Source organism: Rhinoderma darwinii, chromosome 2, assembly GCF_050947455.1.
Source record: "Rhinoderma darwinii isolate aRhiDar2 chromosome 2, aRhiDar2.hap1, whole genome shotgun sequence".
Lineage (NCBI taxonomy): Eukaryota > Metazoa > Chordata > Amphibia > Anura > Rhinodermatidae > Rhinoderma > Rhinoderma darwinii.
In genome coordinates, this window is record NC_134688.1 from 65,224,190 (window position 1) to 65,246,830 (window position 22,641).

Genomic DNA, 22,641 nt, shown 5'->3' on the forward strand with positions numbered 1-22,641 from the left:
GTGGACCCCCTTTCTTGCGGGTTAGCAGAGTGGCTGCTGCTAAGGATGTTCGACCCGACTTCTTGAACATGTCACAAAAAGTCTGTAAGAACAGGGCTAAGTCCGAAAATTTGGGCCCCTGTCATTCCAGGATGGGGTTCGCCCATGCGAGGGACTTGCCAGCGAGGAGGGAAATAATGAACGCTACCTTGGCCTCATCAGAGGAGAAATGGTGAGCACGCAGTCATAGCGAGGAAAAAGAGGCAGTGCAACTGTGGATCCGGAAAACAGACAGTAGGAGTATTAGGCAGTGGAACGGCAGCAGTCTCTGGGGAAGGAACAGGGAGTTGATCCAGTCGGGCGATGATGGAGTTTACAGCCACGAGGAGTTGATCCTGACGTGCATATAGATACAATATATACTATTGGGGTCCACCCCTTAGTAATTGCTGACGTGCATATAGGTCACGCATATCCGTCTGTATGACCTGAACTGTGGTCTTAGGCTGACCAGCGGGTTCCATGGCCTGAGCGTACTGTCACAATCTAGGGAACATATGTAGCTGACTTTAGCTTGACTAATAACGCATTAAATCCACAGTGGAAAGATCCCTTATCTTGACCTTTTTAATGACATCTCAATGGTTATTTTTGTGTGATATCACGCTGCAACAAGTTATCAGAGTCAAGTTAAAGATGGCTACATCCGTATGTGGACCCACTAGGCCGTGGGCTCCGGCTCAGATAGGGCTAGGTGTGGCAGGTTGCGCCAGACGAAGCGGATGGCACCAGGAATGGTAGATGACACACAGACGTGGCATATCCAGCCGGCGGTACCACACGACTCTGATAAAAGGCAGGCACAGTTAGAAAACAGCAAGGGATACAGGAAATAGGATGCAGGGAACAGGAACTCTGGGATCAAGCAGGAAAATAGTAAGGGACCCTTTGCAATACAAACATGGGAAAAGTACAAACAACGCTCAAGCAAGGAGTGGAAGGGCAGAAACCTTTTTATAATCCAGGGTGCACTGGGGTAGGATAGAAAACTTTTAGGAAGTGCGCACGCTGGCCCTTTAAAGCACTCCTCGCACACTCCAGGAAGGGAAGGTCGCGCCAGCCGTGGTCTCTGGGGAGGTGGCCAGGAAGTTGAGGTCGCGGCCGTTCTTCACAGGGTGAGCGACAGAGGTCCGCAGTCATAACACTGAGCAGTGGCGTAACTACTGCCGTAGCAGCCGTAGCGGGGCCCGCGGCATGAGGGGGCCCGTGTCGCCTGCCGGCACGGGCCCCTGCCATGGCCAGAGGCTCCGCTGGCAGCCGCTATGGCTGCTACAGCGGGACGCCACTGAACACTACGGCAGAGCAGGGAGGTATCTCCCCGCTCTGCCATTAACTGGATCCTGACCGCTGGCTGTATTTTTACGGCCAGCGGTCAGGTTCCTTAAAACCCGAGCCATAAACTTTTTACGACTCCGGTTTTAACTTACTGCCCGCGCGATCGGGCTGCTGAACGTCGGGTCTCCGGCTGTCAGTGACTGCCGGGGACCCTGAGGAGAGGATAGAAGCAGCTTTCGCTGCCAGCGATCACACATGTATCCCCTATCCTGTGGATAGGGGATACATGTATTTTGTAGGACACACTGTAGGTCGCATTTTTTTGGGAGGGGGGACGCTGTATGGCGTTCCCTACAGGGGGGGAACGCTGTATGGCATTCCCTACAGGGGGGGCTGTATGGCGTACCCTACAGGGGGGCTGTATGGTGTTCCCTACAGGGGGGGCTCTATGGCGTTCTCTACAGGGGGGGGATGTATGGCGTTCCCTACAGGGGGGGCTGTATGGCGTTCTCTACAGGGGGGGCTGTATGGCGTTCTCTACAGGGGGGGGGCTGTATGGCGTTCTCTGCAGGGGGACTGTATGGCGTTCTCTACAGGAGGGCTGTATGGCGTTCTCTACAGGGAGGGCTGTATGGCGTTAGCACTGTCCAATAAATATAAAGTAAACAGAATAAAATACGGTCCAGCAATCCTAATGACAATGTGATGACTTAATTAGAAAAACATTTTATAAACCACACGGCATGTTGAAGTGATGATACAAGACTGCTTACGCGCTTCGAAAGCCAACTACATTCTTCGCAAATGTACGCCATCTCCTCCAAACAGTCAATTACATCAGAAGTCCAGTTCCTTGTGCTGCATGACTCGTGGATGCCCTATCCGTGGCGATATCCGTGTCCTTTCCACTGCTTCTCACTTGAGTCCTGTAGGCACAAAAAACATTCTGCAAGTATCCATTGTCATCCGTGCCTGCAGATTCTGCTTTAATGATGCAACTCACTCAACTCCTTGTCTATTTCATCGTTTACTGATGCCTCTTTTAGATGCGACAGATGTCTTTTTTTTATACTTACCAGCCTGCTTCACAGGCACCATCCCTTTTTATTGGCACCTGATCAATAAGGGGGTCCTTGCTCCACCACCATAACACTGCAATACTAAACAAAATCTTCCATAGACATCACAAAAACTAGACAAGCCTTTCCTCCCTTATGTTTCCCAACAATTCCTGGGACAAGTGTGTGTAGGTAGAAATCAACAAACATGTTTCCTGGCCCCAAACTTTACCCCCTCTTTCCAGTAAAGGATTGGCTTTCGGTATCACGCCTCCTCGCTTTTACCTTTTTACTTTAACCTGCGTAAAAAAAAAATTCAGCATCTTAAACGTCTTGCCCATTAGCCCATCTATCCCCAACATCAGACCACTTATTATCATCTGACAGATCAGAATCAGACTCAACCAGCTACTGTTGCCGTCTTCTGCTTCTCTTTACATCCAGATGTGCTGCTCCTGTAATTCCAAACATTGTGCCAGTACCCCGTGTTCTAAACATTTTGGCAACCCCAAGGTGTCCCTCTCCCATGTTGAAATTATGAGGCCCTACTGGGATATTGCTGCCTTCATCGACCCTGGATTCCTGCGCAAGGATCCTGGCACTTGGCCCATCATCGTGCCATGTTCCCTCAAATTTTTGCTAGAATGATACCATTGAGGATACCTGCCTTGCTTCCTTGATGCCATTTGCTCCAAACAATCCAGTACACCCCAAGTCCAGGTCCTTGTGCTGCATGACTTGTGGGGGCTCTATACGTGGCAATATCCTGGCACCTTCCATTGCTTTCCGCTTGAGTGCTGTAAATATAAAAACATTCTGCCAGTGTCCATTATCACCTATGCCTGCAGATTATGACTGTGTAATGAAACTCACTTAAGTCCTTGTCTATTGCATCCAGGCCTTGACACATCGCAAATGTTGTTGGCAGACCAAAGCTGTTTAAAATCCCCCTACACTCCCTCACCCAATTACCTTACACCTACGTTCAGTCCCAAACCGAGCCATGTGGCCAGCATTTTGGACAAAGATACCCCTAACTTACATTATGCCTATTCCTACCAACTATCCAAGGTTCCCCACTGCTACGCCTTTCTTGGCATTTTGCCCGCTCATTACTTTTTCAATGTACAGAGCTACTGGTGGATACTGTATATAGTAACTAATGATGGACATACCGCATATAGATGAAATATTACTTCAGAGAGTCCCCCTGGCAGCAGGCAGCCGATCTCAAGAAATTCTGGAACAAAAAGTATAAACTGTGAAGATATTATGACGTGCGCTTTGTATGGTTCATCATATCAACAAATATATGTTCAGCCTATTGAAAACATGAGGGAGATTGTTCCCACAGTCTTGTCATGTGTCTCTATAGGAACATTCTGGATGACATCACATTATAGAATTTCTATAGGTTGTTATTTGCTATAATACTTACATACATACAGTGGATCTTCTAGCATGTCGGCTGTCACTGGTGCCACATATTCAGATGTTATAAATGTCTGTAAAATACATAATGGGTTTAATGCACATACATAAAATAACCCCATATCTATAATGAATAATAATATATTTACTTTCACACATTTCATTTTCTATCACAGGGCGAGTCCAATGCCCCTCTGCCAAACAAATAACACCAGCAGTATAATGGCACATAATAGTTGGAGGACGCTAGTATAGATTTTGTATCAGGGACCAGGAGCTTATTGTTATTCTTCTATATAATCTTATCCTTAATGGAAAACTTCTAATTTGTCTTTTGTGGAGTCTTTTGGACTGGAGCAGAGAGAGTAGAAAATGGTAAATTGGATTTCTGGATTCAACAGACAAAATAATTATTAAAGGGGTTTTCTGATAGTTTCATAAACCTTAGTCTAAGCCGCATATGGCTAAAAATAACAAATTGTCCCTACTCATTTTTTATATTCCCTGTGGCTCCTGCGCTTGTGGTTCTGTTGTCTTTAGTTGCTAGGCCACAGCGGTCATGTCCGTGTGGATGGCATGTCACGTGGCAGCTATTGTGTCACATCCAGGGCCGGCCTTAGGTTTATTGGTGACATGTGCAGTATCTGTGACGTCCTCCCCCTTATGATGCACCATGTAGTGTCCAAATAATTTAATCATACAGTGCCCAAATAACATCACTCAGTCAATAAATTAGGGATTGTATATTTCTGTTTTTTTATATTATAGGTTTGGGCCCTAAATGCCGGATCGGCAGTGTAAGTTGAGGGTGCCCAGGCCATCTATGGTGATAGTGCCCTCTTCAGTATTGACCAGTAATACACACTATGTGATCATTTAGAGATGCAGTTAATAAAATACACTGACCTTGGACTCTCCTACTTAATACATCCGACTGAATGTAGAATGTTATGTGATGTGAGGTGGAGGGCTCTGCTTAATCTTTGATCTGCCCTCCTGGGACGTGTGGTTATCATTAACTCTTATGAGGAATTAATTCTAGGAGAAAGAAAGACAATGTATTAGGACAAATCTCAATCAATGGCAACATTTCTCCAGACAGACGTGTGCTCAGTATAGACCACCCAACAATGAAGGAAATGTACATTAGGGCTCATGTACACAGCAACTTCATGTGGACGGACCTGTATGGTGGCGCACAGACTGCAGTACCGGTAATGTAGTCACTATGTGTGCGCTGTGTGCTCCCCCATAAGCCAAATGTGTATTAGGAAATTACATAAATAACAAGTCCCTTATATATTACTAATACCATAATATCTTCTTTATGGAGCATTTCTATAATATTAATAATATAAAGCTGCAGCAAAATTCCCAACGTTTACTTTTGGTACATGTGGATGAGTTTTTGAGACTGTAACTATTCACCTGTAACACTTGTGAATTTTGCCGCGCAGCAAATCTGCAGCGTCTGAATTCAGCTTTATGGAGTAGAATATAGTACTCAAATAAAGTGCCCAAATAACACTGCCAGACAAATATTGTCTGCCACACTGTAATGTAATCCATTATCAAGGAATTGTATCTGCATCCTGAGCAGTGCCCTTTACTTTTTTTACATGAAGAGTGGGATTGAGTGTTCAAGCAATGGGTGCCCCAGACATCAAGACCAGTGGCGCCCCATTCATTAGTGACAGGTGATGCACCCAGTGTAACCGCACAGGTCGCACACCCCTAAGACAGGCCCTGGATGAACAACATTGGGGAATTTGTTCCCATAGTCTTGTCATGTGTCTCTATAGGAACATTCTGGATGACATCAGATTATAGAATTTCTATAGGTTGTCATTTGCTATAATACTTACATATATACAGTGTATGTCCTAGCATGTCGGCTGTCACTGGTGCCACATATTCAGATGTCATAAATGTCTGTAAAATACATAATGGAATAAACATAAAATAACCCCATATCTAGAATGAATAATAATATATTTACTTTCACACCTTTCATTTTCTATCACAGGACGAGTCAGACATTGAAAACATTTTGTAATGTTAGTGTAAACCCAGGGAACATAACTATAGGGGTGAAGAGGTTGCAGTCACACCCAGGCCCAGGTGTCCATGACTGACATTAGGGGGGGTCACAATGTGGGCAATTTACAAATGCCAATCCCCAATGCCCCCATCTCCTAGAGGAATCCCGATTTTCGCTGCTAGAAACGCGATGTCAGTGAGAGAAGCACCCAGGCGGAAAGGCAGCTGCTGAGTTGCCCGGCCACTTCTAAAACACAAGCAGTGGAAGGGAGCCAGCGCGGCGCCCCGTTCCACCTGCTGGAGGGATGCGCCCTATGTAATGGCACAGGTCGCACACCCCTAAGGCCGGCCCTGGCTACTGCTGAGCCTTATTAGGATAATACACAGTAATAATTAAATTAGACATCATATTAAAAACGACTGAGAACAACATGTGTGCAAGCCTTCAGTGCATGCACACATGGTGTTAAAAAAAATCCGGCCTCCTCCTACCCCTTCAGCTGGCCATTCCATCTCCAGAATTGGTGCGTTTTTAGGAGTATTATTACACCAATATTTCCTAACTTCTAGTTTAAAGATAGGATAGTACCTGCTGGTCCAGAATATCCAACGCTCCCGATCGCAAGTGCTGTCCATACCTTTCTTAAATGTGTTACTCCACGATCCAACAGGTGTGTAGCGAGCCAAGTTCCTCTTCATCCCTTGGAGGCGCGTTCTTCTGGTACCAATATTAGTACACCATTCCTCTTCTACCTACAACAAATGACCCATTCTTTGCCCACAATATGGGAAAGAATGAGGGGCACAACGCGAATTCGAACTGGAAAACATTCTTTGTCTTAACGTGTGACAAACTTGTATGTATTCTGGACTATCAGGCTGTAAAAAATGAATTTAACAACATGTGTGCAAGCCTTCAGTGCATGCACACATGGTGTTAAAAAAAAATCCGGCCTCCTCCTACCCCTTCAGCCGGCCTTTCCATCTCCAGAATTGGTGCATTTTTAGGAGTATTATTACACCAATATTTCCTAACATCTAGTTTATAGATAGGATAGTACCTGCTGGTCCAGAATATCCAACGCTTCTGATCGCAAGTGCTGTCCATACCTTTCCTAAATGTGTTACTCCACAAGGCTTCAGTGCATGCACACATGGTGTTAAAAAAAATCCGGCCTCCTCCTAACCCTTCAGCCGGCCATTCCATCTCCAGAATTGGTGCATTTTTAGGAGTATTATTACACCAATATTTCCTAACATCTAGTTTAAATATAGGATAGTACCCGCTGGCCCAGAATATCCAACGCTCCCGATCGCAAGTGCTGTCCATACCTTTCCTAAATGTGTTACTCCACGATCCAACAGGTGTGTAGCGATCCAAGTTCCTCTTCATCCCTTGGAGGCGCGTTCTTCTGGTACCAATATTATTACACCATTCCTCTTCTACCTACAACAAATGACCCATTCTTTGCCCACAATATGAGAAAGAATGAGGGGCACAACGCCAATTCGAACTGGAAAACATTCTTTGTCTTAAAGTGTGACAAACTTGTATGTATTCTGGACTATCAGGCTATAAAAAAAGAATTTAACAACATGTGTGCAAGCCTTCAGTGCATGCACACATGGTGTTAAAAAAAATCCGGCCTCCTCCTACCCCTTCAGCCGGCCATTCCATCTCCAGAATTGGTGCATTTTTAGGAGTATTATTACACCAATATTTCCTAACATCTAGTTTAAATATAGGATAGTACCTGCTGGCCCAGAATATCCAACGCTCCCGATCGCAAGTGCTGTCCATACCTTTCCTAAATGTGTTACTCCACGATCCAACAGGTGTGTAGCGCGCCAAATTCCTCTTCATTTCTTGGAGGCGCGTTCTTCTGGTACCAATATTGCTACACCACTCCTCTTTTACCTACAACAAATGACCCATTCTTTGCCCACAATATGGGAAAGAATGAGGGGCACAACGCCAATTCGAACTGGAAAACATTCTTTGTCTTAACGTGTGACAAACTTGTATGTATTCTGGACTATCAGGCTATAAAAAATGAATTTAACAACATGTGTGCAAGCCTTCAGTGCATGCACACATGGTGTTAAAAAAAATCCGGCCTCCTCCTACCCCTTCAGCCGGCCATTCCATCTCCAGAATTGGTGCATTTTTAGGAGTATTATTACACCAATATTTCCTAACATCTAGTTTATAGATAGGATAGTACCTGCTGGTCCAGAATATCCAACGCTTCTGATCGCAAGTGCTGTCCATACCTTTCCTAAATGTGTTACTCCACAAGGCTTCAGTGCATGCACACATGGTGTTAAAAAAAATCCGGCCTCCTCCTAACCCTTCAGCCGGCCATTCCATCTCCAGAATTGGTGCATTTTTAGGAGTATTATTACACCAATATTTCCTAACATCTAGTTTAAATATAGGATAGTACCCGCTGGCCCAGAATATCCAACGCTCCCGATCGCAAGTGCTGTCCATACCTTTCCTAAATGTGTTACTCCACGATCCAACAGGTGTGTAGCGATCCAAGTTCCTCTTCATCCCTTGGAGGCGCGTTCTTCTGGTACCAATATTATTACACCATTCCTCTTCTACCTACAACAAATGACCCATTCTTTGCCCACAATATGAGAAAGAATGAGGGGCACAACGCCAATTCGAACTGGAAAACATTCTTTGTCTTAAAGTGTGACAAACTTGTATGTATTCTGGACTATCAGGCTATAAAAAAAGAATTTAACAACATGTGTGCAAGCCTTCAGTGCATGCACACATGGTGTTAAAAAAAATCCGGCCTCCTCCTACCCCTTCAGCCGGCCATTCCATCTCCAGAATTGGTGCATTTTTAGGAGTATTATTACACCAATATTTCCTAACATCTAGTTTAAATATAGGATAGTACCTGCTGGCCCAGAATATCCAACGCTCCCGATCGCAAGTGCTGTCCATACCTTTCCTAAATGTGTTACTCCACGATCCAACAGGTGTGTAGCGCGCCAAATTCCTCTTCATTTCTTGGAGGCGCGTTCTTCTGGTACCAATATTGCTACACCACTCCTCTTTTACCTACAACAAATGACCCATTCTTTGCCCACAATATGGGAAAGAATGAGGGGCACAACGCCAATTCGAACTGGAAAACATTCTTTGTCTTAACGTGTGACAAACTTGTATGTATTCTGGACTATCAGGCTATAAAAAATGAATTTAACAACATGTGTGCAAGCCTTCAGTGCATGCACACATGGTGTTAAAAAAAATCCGGCCTCCTCCTACCCCTTCAGCCGGCCATTCCATCTCCAGAATTGGTGCATTTTTAGGAGTATTATTACACCAATATTTCCTAACATCTAGTTTATAGATAGGATAGTACCTGCTGGTCCAGAATATCCAACGCTCCCGATCGCAAGTGCTGTCCATACCTTTCTTAAATGTGTTACTCCACGATCCAACAGGTGTGTAGCGCGCCAAGTTCCTCTTCATCCCTTGGAGGCACGTTCTTCTGGCACCAATATTATTACACCATTCCTCTTCTACCTACAACAAATGACCCATTCTTTGCCCACAATATGGGAAAGAATGAGGGGCACAACGCCAATTCGAACTGGAAAACATTCTTTGTCTTAACGTGTGACAAACTTGTATGTATTCTGGACTATCAGGCTATAAAAAATGAATTTAACAACATGTGTGCAAGCCTTCAGTGCATGCACACATGGTGTTAAAAAAAATCCGGCCTCCTCCTACCCCTTCAGCCGGCCATTCCATCTCCAGAATTGGTGCATTTTTAGGAGTATTATTACACCAATATTTCCTAACATCTAGTTTAAATATAGGATAGTACCTGCTGGCCCAGAATATCCAACGCTCCCGATCGCAAGTGCTGTCCATACCTTTCCTAAATGTGTTACTCCATGATCCAACAGGTGTGTAGCGCGCCAAGTTCCTCTTCATCCCTTGGAGGCACGTTCTTCTGGTACCAATATTAGTACACCATTCCTCTTCTACCTACAACAAATGACCCATACTTTGCCCACAATATGGGAAAGAATGAGGGGCACAACACCAATTCGAACTGGAAAACATTCTTTGTCTTAACGTGTGACAAACTTGTATGTATTCTGGACTATCAGGCTATAAAAAATGAATTTAACAACATGTGTGCAAGCCTTCAGTGCATGCACACATGGTGTTAAAAAAAATCCGGCCTCCTCCTACCCCTTCAGCCGGCCATTCCATCTCCAGAATTGGTGAATTTTTAGGAGTATTATTACACCAATATTTCCTAACATCTAGTTTAAATATAGGATAGTACCTGCTGGCCCAGAATATCCAACGCTCCCGATCGCAAGTGCTGTCCATACCTTTCCTAAATGTGTTACTCCACGATCCAACAGGTGTGTAGCGATCCAAGTTCCTCTTCATCCCTTGGAGGCGCGTTCTTCTGGTACCAATATTATTACACCATTCCTCTTCTACCTACAACAAATGACCCATTCTTTGCCCACAATATGGGAAAGAATGAGTGGCACAACACCAATTCGAACTGGAAAACATTCTTTGTCTTAACGTGTGACAAACTTGTATGTATTCTGGACTATCAGGCTATAAAAAATGAATTTAACAACATGTGTGCAAGCCTTCAGTGAATGCACACATGGTGTTAAAAAAAATCTGGCCTCCTCCTACCCCTTCAGCCGGCCATTCCGTGTCCAGAATTGGTGAATTTTTAGGAGTATTATTACACCAATATTTCCTAACATCTAGTTTAAATATAGGATAGTACCTGCTGGCCCAGAATATCCAACGCTCCCGATCGCAAGTGCTGTCCATACCTTTCCTAAATGTGTTACTCCACGATCCAACAGGTGTGTAGCGATCCAAGTTCCTCTTCATCCCTTGGAGGCGCGTTCTTCTGGTACCAATATTATTACACCATTCCTCTTCTACCTACAACAAATGACCCATTCTTTGCCCACAATATGGGAAAGAATGAGGGGCACAACGCCAATTCGAACTGGAAAACATTCTTTGTCTTAACGTGTGACAAACTTGTATGTATTCTGGACTATCAGGCTATAAAAAAAGAATTTAACAACATGTGTGCAAGCCTTCAGTGCATGCACACATGGTGTTAAAAAAAATCCGGCCTCCTCCTACCCCTTCAGCCGGCCATTCCATCTCCAGAATTGGTGCATTTTTAGGAGTATTATTACACCAATATTTCCTAACATCTAGTTTAAATATAGGATAGTACCTGCTGGCCCACAATATCCAACGCTCCCGATCGCAAGTGCTGTCCATACCTTTCTTAAATGTGTTACTCCACGATCCAACAGGTGTGTAGCGCGCCAAATTCCTCTTCATTTCTTGGAGGCGCGTTCTTCTGGTACCAATATTGCTACACCACTCCTCTTTTACCTACAACAAATGACCCATTCTTTGCCCACAATATGGGAAAGAATGAGGGGCACAACGCCAATTCGAACTGGAAAACATTCTTTGTCTTAACGTGTGACAAACTTGTATGTATTCTGGACTATCAGGCTATAAAAAATGAATTTAACAACATGTGTGCAAGCCTTCAGTGCATGCACACATGGTGTTAAAAAAAATCCGGCCTCCTCCTACCCCTTCAGCCGGCCATTCCATCTCCAGAATTGGTGCATTTTTAGGAGTATTATTACACCAATATTTCCTAACATCTAGTTTATAGATAGGATAGTACCTGCTGGTCCAGAATATCCAACGCTCCCGATCGCAAGTGCTGTCCATACCTTTCTTAAATGTGTTACTCCACGATTCAACAGGTGTGTAGCGATCCAAGTTCCTCTTCATCCCTTGGAGGCACGTTCTTCTGGTACCAAAATTAGTACACCATTCCTCTTTTACCTACAACAAATGACCCATTCTTTGCCCACAATATGGGAAAGAATGAGGGGCACAACACCAATTCAAACTGGAAAACATTCTTTGTCTTAACGTGTGACAAACTTGTATGTATTCTGGACTATCAGGCTATAAAAAAAGAATTTAACAACATGTGTGCAAGCCTTCAGTGCATGCACACATGGTGTTAAAAAAAATCCGGCCTCCTCCTACCCCTTCAGCCGGCCATTCCATCTCCAGAATTGGTGCATTTTTAGGAGTATTATTACACCAATATTTCCTAACATCTAGTTTAAATATAGGATAGTACCTGCTGGCCCAGAATATCCAACGCTCCCGATCGCAAGTGCTGTCCATACCTTTCCTAAATGTGTTACTCCATGATCCAACAGGTGTGTAGCGCGCCAAGTTCCTCTTCATCCCTTGGAGGCACGTTCTTCTGGTACCAATATTAGTACACCATTCCTCTTCTACCTACAACAAATGACCCATACTTTGCCCACAATATGGGAAAGAATGAGGGGCACAACACCAATTCGAACTGGAAAACATTCTTTGTCTTAACGTGTGACAAACTTGTATGTATTCTGGACTATCAGGCTATAAAAAATGAATTTAACAACATGTGTGCAAGCCTTCAGTGCATGCACACATGGTGTTAAAAAAAATCCGGCCTCCTCCTACCCCTTCAGCCGGCCATTCCATCTCCAGAATTGGTGAATTTTTAGGAGTATTATTACACCAATATTTCCTAACATCTAGTTTAAATATAGGATAGTACCTGCTGGCCCAGAATATCCAACGCTCCCGATCGCAAGTGCTGTCCATACCTTTCCTAAATGTGTTACTCCACGATCCAACAGGTGTGTAGCGATCCAAGTTCCTCTTCATCCCTTGGAGGCGCGTTCTTCTGGTACCAATATTATTACACCATTCCTCTTCTACCTACAACAAATGACCCATTCTTTGCCCACAATATGGGAAAGAATGAGTGGCACAACACCAATTCGAACTGGAAAACATTCTTTGTCTTAACGTGTGACAAACTTGTATGTATTCTGGACTATCAGGCTATAAAAAATGAATTTAACAACATGTGTGCAAGCCTTCAGTGAATGCACACATGGTGTTAAAAAAAATCTGGCCTCCTCCTACCCCTTCAGCCGGCCATTCCGTGTCCAGAATTGGTGAATTTTTAGGAGTATTATTACACCAATATTTCCTAACATCTAGTTTAAATATAGGATAGTACCTGCTGGCCCAGAATATCCAACGCTCCCGATCGCAAGTGCTGTCCATACCTTTCCTAAATGTGTTACTCCACGATCCAACAGGTGTGTAGCGATCCAAGTTCCTCTTCATCCCTTGGAGGCGCGTTCTTCTGGTACCAATATTATTACACCATTCCTCTTCTACCTACAACAAATGACCCATTCTTTGCCCACAATATGGGAAAGAATGAGGGGCACAACGCCAATTCGAACTGGAAAACATTCTTTGTCTTAACGTGTGACAAACTTGTATGTATTCTGGACTATCAGGCTATAAAAAAAGAATTTAACAACATGTGTGCAAGCCTTCAGTGCATGCACACATGGTGTTAAAAAAAATCCGGCCTCCTCCTACCCCTTCAGCCGGCCATTCCATCTCCAGAATTGGTGCATTTTTAGGAGTATTATTACACCAATATTTCCTAACATCTAGTTTAAATATAGGATAGTACCTGCTGGCCCACAATATCCAACGCTCCCGATCGCAAGTGCTGTCCATACCTTTCTTAAATGTGTTACTCCACGATCCAACAGGTGTGTAGCGCGCCAAATTCCTCTTCATTTCTTGGAGGCGCGTTCTTCTGGTACCAATATTGCTACACCACTCCTCTTTTACCTACAACAAATGACCCATTCTTTGCCCACAATATGGGAAAGAATGAGGGGCACAACGCCAATTCGAACTGGAAAACATTCTTTGTCTTAACGTGTGACAAACTTGTATGTATTCTGGACTATCAGGCTATAAAAAATGAATTTAACAACATGTGTGCAAGCCTTCAGTGCATGCACACATGGTGTTAAAAAAAATCCGGCCTCCTCCTACCCCTTCAGCCGGCCATTCCATCTCCAGAATTGGTGCATTTTTAGGAGTATTATTACACCAATATTTCCTAACATCTAGTTTATAGATAGGATAGTACCTGCTGGTCCAGAATATCCAACGCTCCCGATCGCAAGTGCTGTCCATACCTTTCTTAAATGTGTTACTCCACGATTCAACAGGTGTGTAGCGATCCAAGTTCCTCTTCATCCCTTGGAGGCACGTTCTTCTGGTACCAAAATTAGTACACCATTCCTCTTTTACCTACAACAAATGACCCATTCTTTGCCCACAATATGGGAAAGAATGAGGGGCACAACACCAATTCAAACTGGAAAACATTCTTTGTCTTAACGTGTGACAAACTTGTATGTATTCTGGACTATCAGGCTATAAAAAAAGAATTTAACAACATGTGTGCAAGCCTTCAGTGCATGCACACATGGTGTTAAAAAAAATCCGGCCTCCTCCTACCCCTTCAGCCGGCCATTCCATCTCCAGAATTGGTGCATTTTTAGGAGTATTATTACACCAATATTTCCTAACATCTAGTTTAAATATAGGATAGTACCTGCTGGCCCAGAATATCCAACGCTCCCGATCGCAAGTGCTGTCCATACCTTTCCTAAATGTGTTACTCCACGATCCAACAGGTGTGTAGCGCGCCAAATTCCTCTTCATTTCTTGGAGGCGCGTTCTTCTGGTACCTATATTATTACAAAACTCCTCTTTTACCTACAACAAATGACCCATTCTTTGCCCACAATATGGGAAAGAATGAGGGGCACAACGCCAATTCGAACTGGAAAACATTCTTTGTCTTAACGTGTGACAAACTGGTATGTATTCTGGACTATAAGGCTATAAAAAATGAATTTAACAACATGTGTGCAAGCCTTCAGTGCATGCACACATGGTGTTAAAAAAAAATCCGGCCTCCTCCTACCCCTTCAGCCGGTCATTCTATCTCCAGAATTGGTGCATTTTTAGGAGTATTATTACACAAATATTTCCTAACATCTAGTTTATAGATAGGATAGTACCTGCTGGTCCAGAATATCCAACGCTTCTGATCGCAAGTGCTGTCCATACCTTTCTTAAATGTGTTACTCCACAATCCAACAGGTGTGTAGCGCGCCAAGTTCCTCTTCATCCCTTGGAGGCACGTTCTTCTGGTACCAAAATTAGTACACCATTCCTCTTTTACCTACAACAAATGACCCATTCTTTGCCCACAATATGGGAAAGAATGAGGGGCACAACACCAATTCAAACTGGAAAACATTCTTTGTCTTAACGTGTGACAAACTTGTATGTATTCTGGACTGTCAGGCTATAAAAAATGAATTTAACAACATGTGTGCAAGCCTTCAGTGCATGCACACATGGTGTTAAAAAAAATCCGGCCTCCTCCTACCCCTTCAGACGGCCTTTCCATCTCCAGAATTGGTGCATTTTTAGGAGTATTATTACACCAATATTTCCTAACATCTAGTTTAAATATAGGATAGTACCTGCTGGCCCAGAATATTCAACACTCCCGATCGCAAGTGCTGTCCATACCTTTCCTAAATGTGTTACTCCACGATCCAACAGGTGTGTAGCGCGCCAAATTCCTCTTCATTTCTTGGAGGCGCGTTCTTCTGGTACCAATATTGCTACACCACTCCTCTTTTACCTACAACAAATGACCCATTCTTTGCCCACAATATGGGAAAGAATGAGGGGCACAACGCCAATTCGAACTGGAAAACATTCTTTGTCTTAACGTGTGACAAACTTGTATGTATTCTGGACTATCAGGCTATAAAAAATGAATTTAACAACATGTGTGCAAGCCTTCAGTGCATGCACACATGGTGTTAAAAAAAATCCGGCCTCCTCCTACCCCTTCAGCCGGCCATTCCATCTCCAGAATTGGTGCATTTTTAGGAGTATTATTACACCAATATTTCCTAACATCTAGTTTATAGATAGGATAGTACCTGCTGGTCCAGAATATCCAACGCTCCCGATCGCAAGTGCTGTCCATACCTTTCTTAAATGTGTTACTCCACGATCCAACAGGTGTGTAGCGCGCCAAGTTCCTCTTCATCCCTTGGAGGCACGTTCTTCTGGCACCAATATTATTACACCATTCCTCTTCTACCTACAACAAATGACCCATTCTTTGCCCACAATATGGGAAAGAATGAGGGGCACAACGCCAATTCGAGCTGGAAAACATTCTTTGTCTTAACGTGTGACAAACTTGTATGTATTCTGGACTATCAGGCTATAAAAAATGAATTTAACAACATGTGTGCAAGCCTTCAGTGCATGCACACATGGTGTTAAAAAAAATCCGGCCTCCTCCTACCCCTTCAGCCGGCCATTCCATCTCCAGAATTGGTGCATTTTTAGGAGTATTATTACACCAATATTTCCTAACATCTAGTTTAAATATAGGATAGTACCTGCTGGCCCAGAATATCCAACGCTCCCGATCGCAAGTGCTGTCCATAACTTTCCTAAATGTGTTACTCCACGATCCAACAGGTGTATAGCGTGCCAAATTCCTCTTCATTTCTTGGAGGCGCGTTCTTCTGGTACCTATATTATTACAAAACTCCTCTTTTACCTACAACAAATGACCCATTCTTTGCCCACAATATGGGAAAGAATGAGGGGCACAACGCCAATTCGAACTGGAAAACATTCTTTGTCTTAACGTGTGACAAACTTGTATGTATTCTGGACTATCAGGCTATAAAAAATGAATTTAACAACATGTGTGCAAGCCTTCAGTGCATGCACACATGGTGTTAAAAAAAATCCGGTCTCCTCCTACCCCTTCAGCCGGCCATTCCATCTCCAGAATTGGTGCATTTTTAGGAGTATTATTACACCAATATTTCCTAACATCTAGTTTATAGATAGGATAGTACCTGCTGGTCCAGAATATCCAACGCTTCTGATCGCAAGTGCTGTCCATACCTTTCTTAAATGTGTTACTCCACGATCCAACAGGTGTGTAGCGCACCAAGTTCCTCTTCATCCCTTGGAGGCACGTTCTTCTGGTACCAATATTAGTACACCATTCCTCTTTTACCTACAACAAATGACCCATTCTTTGCCCACAATATGGGAAAGAATGAGGGGCACAACGCCAATTCGAACTGGAAAACATTCTTTGTCTTAACGTGTGACAAACTTGTATGTATTCTGGACTATCAGGCTATAAAAAATTAATTTAACAACATGTGTGCAAGCCTTCAGTGCATGCACACATGGTGTTAAAAAAAATCCGGCCTCCTCCTACCCCTTCAGCCGACCATTCCATCTCCAGAATTGGTGCATTTTTAGGAGTATTATTACACCAATATTTCCTAACATCTAGTTTAAATATAGGATAGTACCTGCTGGCCCAGAATATCCAACGCTCCCGATCGCAAGTGCTGTCCATACCTTTCCTAAATGTGTTACTCCACGATCCAACAGGTGTGTAGCGCGCCAAATTCCTCTTCATTTCTTGGAGGCGCGTTCTTCTGGTACCAATATTGCTACACCACTCCTCTTTTACCTACAACAAATGACCCATTCTTTGCCCACAATATGGGAAAGAATGAGGGGCACAACGCCAATTCGAACTGGAAAACATTCTTTGTCTTAACGTGTGATAAACTTGTATGTATTCTGGACTATCAGGCTATAAAAAATGAATTTAACAACATGTGTGCAAGCCTTCAGTGAATGCACACATGGTGTTAAAAAAAATCTGGCCTCCTCCTACCCCTTCAGCCGGCCATTCCGTGTCCAGAATTGGTGAATTTTTAGGAGTATTATTACACCAATATTTCCTAGCATCTAGTTTAAATATAGGATAGTACCTGCTGGCCCAGAATATCCAACGCTCCCGATCGCAAGTGCTGTCCATACCTTTCCTAAATGTGTTACTCCACGATCCAACAGGTGTGTAGCGATCCAAGTTCCTCTTCATCCCTTGGAGGCACGTTCTTCTGGTACCAAAATTAGTACACCATTCCTCTTTTACCTACAACAAATGACCCATTCTTTGCCCACAATATGGGAAAGAATGAGGGGCACAACACCAATTCAAACTGGAAAACATTCTTTGTCTTAACGTGTGACAAACTTGTATGTATTCTGGACTATCAGGCTATAAAAAAAGAATTTAACAACATGTGTGCAAGCCTTCAGTGCATGCACACATGGTGTTAAAAAAAATCCGGCCTCCTCCTACCCCTTCAGCCGGCCATTCCATCTCCAGAATTGGTGCATTTTTAGGAGTATTATTACACCAATATTTCCTAACATCTAGTTTAAATATAGGATAGTACCTGCTGGCCCAGAATATCCAACGCTCCCGATCGCAAGTGCTGTCCATACCTTTCCTAAATGTGTTACTCCACGATCCAACAGGTGTGTAGCGCGCCAAATTCCTCTTCATTTCTTGGAGGCGCGTTCTTCTGGTACCAATATTGCTACACCACTCCTCTTTTACCTACAACAAATGACCCATTCTTTGCCCACAATATGGGAAAGAATGAGGGGCACAACGCCAATTCGAACTGGAAAACATTCTTTGTCTTAACGTGTGACAAACTGGTATGTATTCTGGACTATCAGGCTATAAAAAATGAATTTAACAACATGTGTAAAAGCCTTCAGTGCATGCACACATGGTGTTAAAAAAAAATCCGGCCTCCTCCTACCCCTTCAGCCGGTCATTCTATCTCCAGAATTGGTGCATTTTTAGGAGTATTATTACACCAATATTTCCTAACATCTAGTTTATAGATAGGATAGTACCTGCTGGTCCAGAATATCCAACGCTTCTGATCGCAAGTGCTGTCCATACCTTTCTTAAATGTGTTACTCCACAATCCAACAGGTGTGTAGCGCGCCAAGTTCCTCTTCATCCCTTGGAGGCACGTTCTTCTGGTACCAAAATTAGTACACCATTCCTCTTTTACCTACAACAAATGACCCATTCTTTGCCCACAATATGGGAAAGAATGAGGGGCACAACACCAATTCAAACTGGAAAACATTCTTTGTCTTAACGTGTGACAAACTTGTATGTATTCTGGACTATCAGGCTATAAAAAATGAATTTAACAACATGTGTGCAAGCCTTCAGTGCATGCACACATGGTGTTAAAAAAAATCCGGCCTCCTCCTACCCCTTCAGACGGCCTTTCCATCTCCAGAATTGGTGCATTTTTAGGAGTATTATTACACCAATATTTCCTAACATCTAGTTTATAGATAGGATAGTACCTGCTGGTCCAGAATATCCAACGCTCCCGATCGCAAGTGCTGTCCATACCTTTCCTAAATGTGTTACTCCACGATCCAACAGGTGTGTAGCGCGCCAAATTCCTCTTCATTTCTTGGAGGCGCGTTCTTCTGGTACCAATATTGCTACACCACTCCTCTTTTACCTACAACAAATGACCCATTCTTTGCGCACAATATGGGAAAGAATGAGGGGAACAACGCCAATTCAAACTGGAAAACATTCTTTGTCTTAACGTGTGACAAACTTGTATGTATTCTGGACTATCAGGCTATAAAAAATTAATTTAACAACATGTGTGCAAGCCTTCAGTGCATGCACACATGGTGTTAAAAAAAATCCGGCCTCCTCCTACCCCTTCAGCCGACCATTCCATCTCCAGAATTGGTGCATTTTTAGGAGTATTATTACACCAATATTTCCTAACATCTAGTTTAAATATAGGATAGTACCTGCTGGCCCAGAATATCCAACACTCCCGATCGCAAGTGCTGTCCATACCTTTCCTAAATGTGTTACTCCACGATCCAACAGGTGTGTAGCGCGCCAAATTCCTCTTCATTTCTTGGAGGCGCGTTCTTCTGGTACAAATATTGCTACACCACTCCTCTTTTACCTAAAACAAATGACCCATTCTTTGCCCACAATATGGGAAAGAATGAGGGGCACAACGCCAATTCGAACTGGAAAACATTCTTTGTCTTAACGTGTGATAAACTTGTATGTATTCTGGACTATCAGGCTATAAAAAATTAATTTAACAACATGTGTGCAAGCCTTCAGTGCATGCACACATGGTGTTAAAAAAAATCCGGCCTCCTCCTACCCCTTCAGCCGACCATTCCATCTCCAGAATTGGTGCATTTTTAGGAGTATTATTACACCAATATTTCCTAACATCTAGTTTAAATATAGGATAGTACCTGCTGGCCCAGAATATCCAACGCTCCCGATCGCAAGTGCTGTCTATACCTTTCCTAAATGTGTTACTCCACGATCCAACAGGTGTGTAGCGCGCCAAATTCCTCTTCATTTCTTGGAGGCGCGTTCTTCTGGTACCAATATTGCTACACCACTCCTCTTTTACCTACAACAAATGACCCATTCTTTGCCCACAATATGGGAAAGAATGAGGGGCACAACGCCAATTCGAACTGGAAAACATTCTTTGTCTTAACGTGTGACAAACTTGTATGTATTCTGGACTATCAGGCTATAAAAAATGAATTTAACAACATGTGTGCAAGCCTTCAGTGCATGCACACATGGTGTTAAAAAAAATCCGGCCTCCTCCTACCCCTTCAGCCGGCCATTCCATCTCCAGAATTGGTGCATTTTTAGGAGTATTATTACACCAATATTTCCTAACATCTAGTTTAAATATAGGATAGTACCTGCTGGCCCAGAATATCCAACGCTCCCGATCGCAAGTGCTGTCCATACCTTTCCTAAATGTGTTACTCCACGATCCAACAGGTGTGTAGCGCGCCAAATTCCTCTTCATTTCTTGGAGGCGCGTTCTTCTGGTACCAATATTGCTACACCACTCCTCTTTTACCTACAACAAATGACCCATTCTTTGCCCACAATATGGGAAAGAATGAGGGGCACAACGCCAATTCGAACTGGAAAACATTCTTTGTCTTAACGTGTGACAAACTGGTATGTATTCTGGACTATCAGGCTATAAAAAATGAATTTAACAACATGTGTGCAAGCCTTCAGTGCATGCACACATGGTGTTAAAAAAAAATCCGGCCTCCTCCTACCCCTTCAGCCGGCCATTCCATCTCCAGAATTGGTGCATTTTTAGGAGTATTATTACACCAATATTTCCTAACATCTAGTTTATAGATAGGATAGTACCTGCTGGTCCAGAATATCCAACGCTTCTGATCGCAAGTGCTGTCCATACCTTTCTTAAATGTGTTACTCCACAATCCAACAGGTGTGTAGCGCGCCAAATTCCTCTTCATCCCTTGGAGGCACGTTCTTCTGGTACCAAAATTAGTACACCATTCCTCTTTTACCTACAACAAATGACCCATTCTTTGCCCACAATATGGGAAAGAATGAGGGGCACAACACCAATTCAAACTGGAAAACATTCTTTGTCTTAACGTGTGACAAACTTGTATGTATTCTGGACTGTCAGGCTATAAAAAATGAATTTAACAACATGTGTGCAAGCCTTCAGTGCATGCACACATGGTGTTAAAAAAAATCCGGCCTCCTCCTACCCCTTCAGACGGCCTTTCCATCTCCAGAATTGGTGCATTTTTAGGAGTATTATTACACCAATATTTCCTAACATCTAGTTTAAATATAGGATAGTACCTGCTGGCCCAGAATATCCAACACTCCCGATCGCAAGTGCTGTCCATACCTTTCCTAAATGTGTTACTCCACGATCCAACAGGTGTGTAGCGCGCCAAATTCCTCTTCATTTCTTGGAGGCGCGTTCTTCTGGTACCAATATTGCTACACCACTCCTCTTTTACCTACAACAAATGACCCATTCTTTGCCCACAATATGGGAAAGAATGAGGGGCACAATGCCAATTCGAACTGGAAAACATTCTTTGTCTTAACGTGTGACAAACTTGTATGTATTCTGGACTATCAGGCTATAAAAAATGAATTTAACAACATGTGTGCAAGCCTTCAGTGCATGCACACATGGTGTTAAAAAAAATCCGGCCTCCTCCTACCCCTTCAGCCGGCCATTCCATCTCCAGAATTGGTGCATTTTTAGGAGTATTATTACACCAATATTTCCTAACATCTAGTTTATAGATAGGATAGTACCTGCTGGTCCAGAATATCCAACGCTCCCGATCGCAAGTGCTGTCCATACCTTTCTTAAATGTGTTACTCCACGATCCAACAGGTGTGTAGCGCGCCAAGTTCCTCTTCATCCCTTGGAGGCACGTTCTTCTGGCACCAATATTATTACACCATTCCTCTTCTACCTACAACAAATGACCCATTCTTTGCCCACAATATGGGAAAGAATGAGGGGCACAACGCCAATTCGAGCTGGAAAACATTCTTTGTCTTAACGTGTGACAAACTTGTATGTATTCTGGACTATCAGGCTATAAAAAATGAATTTAACAACATGTGTGCAAGCCTTCAGTGCATGCACACATGGTGTTAAAAAAAATCCGGCCTCCTCCTACCCCTTCAGCCGGCCATTCCATCTCCAGAATTGGTGCATTTTTAGGAGTATTATTACACCAATATTTCCTAACATCTAGTTTAAATATAGGATAGTACCTGCTGGCCCAGAATATCCAACGCTCCCGATCGCAAGTGCTGTCCATAACTTTCCTAAATGTGTTACTCCACGATCCAACAGGTGTATAGCGTGCCAAATTCCTCTTCATTTCTTGGAGGCGCGTTCTTCTGGTACCTATATTATTACAAAACTCCTCTTTTACCTACAACAAATGACCCATTCTTTGCCCACAATATGGGAAAGAATGAGGGGCACA

General features: G+C 43.3%; 1 long non-coding RNA gene across 1 annotated transcript in view; it reads right to left on the reverse strand.

The window, feature by feature from the left end:
- Positions 1–2,994: 2,994 nt before the first annotated feature.
- Positions 2,995–22,641, reverse strand: part of LOC142740594 (uncharacterized) — a 367,864-nt gene continuing 348,217 nt past the window's right edge. The window contains exons 2-4 of the long non-coding RNA XR_012880801.1: positions 4,710–4,841; positions 3,811–3,877; positions 2,995–3,612 (exon numbers count right to left, since the gene is read on the reverse strand). This is a non-coding gene — a long non-coding RNA (uncharacterized LOC142740594). The remainder of the gene's footprint in view (positions 3,613–3,810; positions 3,878–4,709; positions 4,842–22,641) is intronic.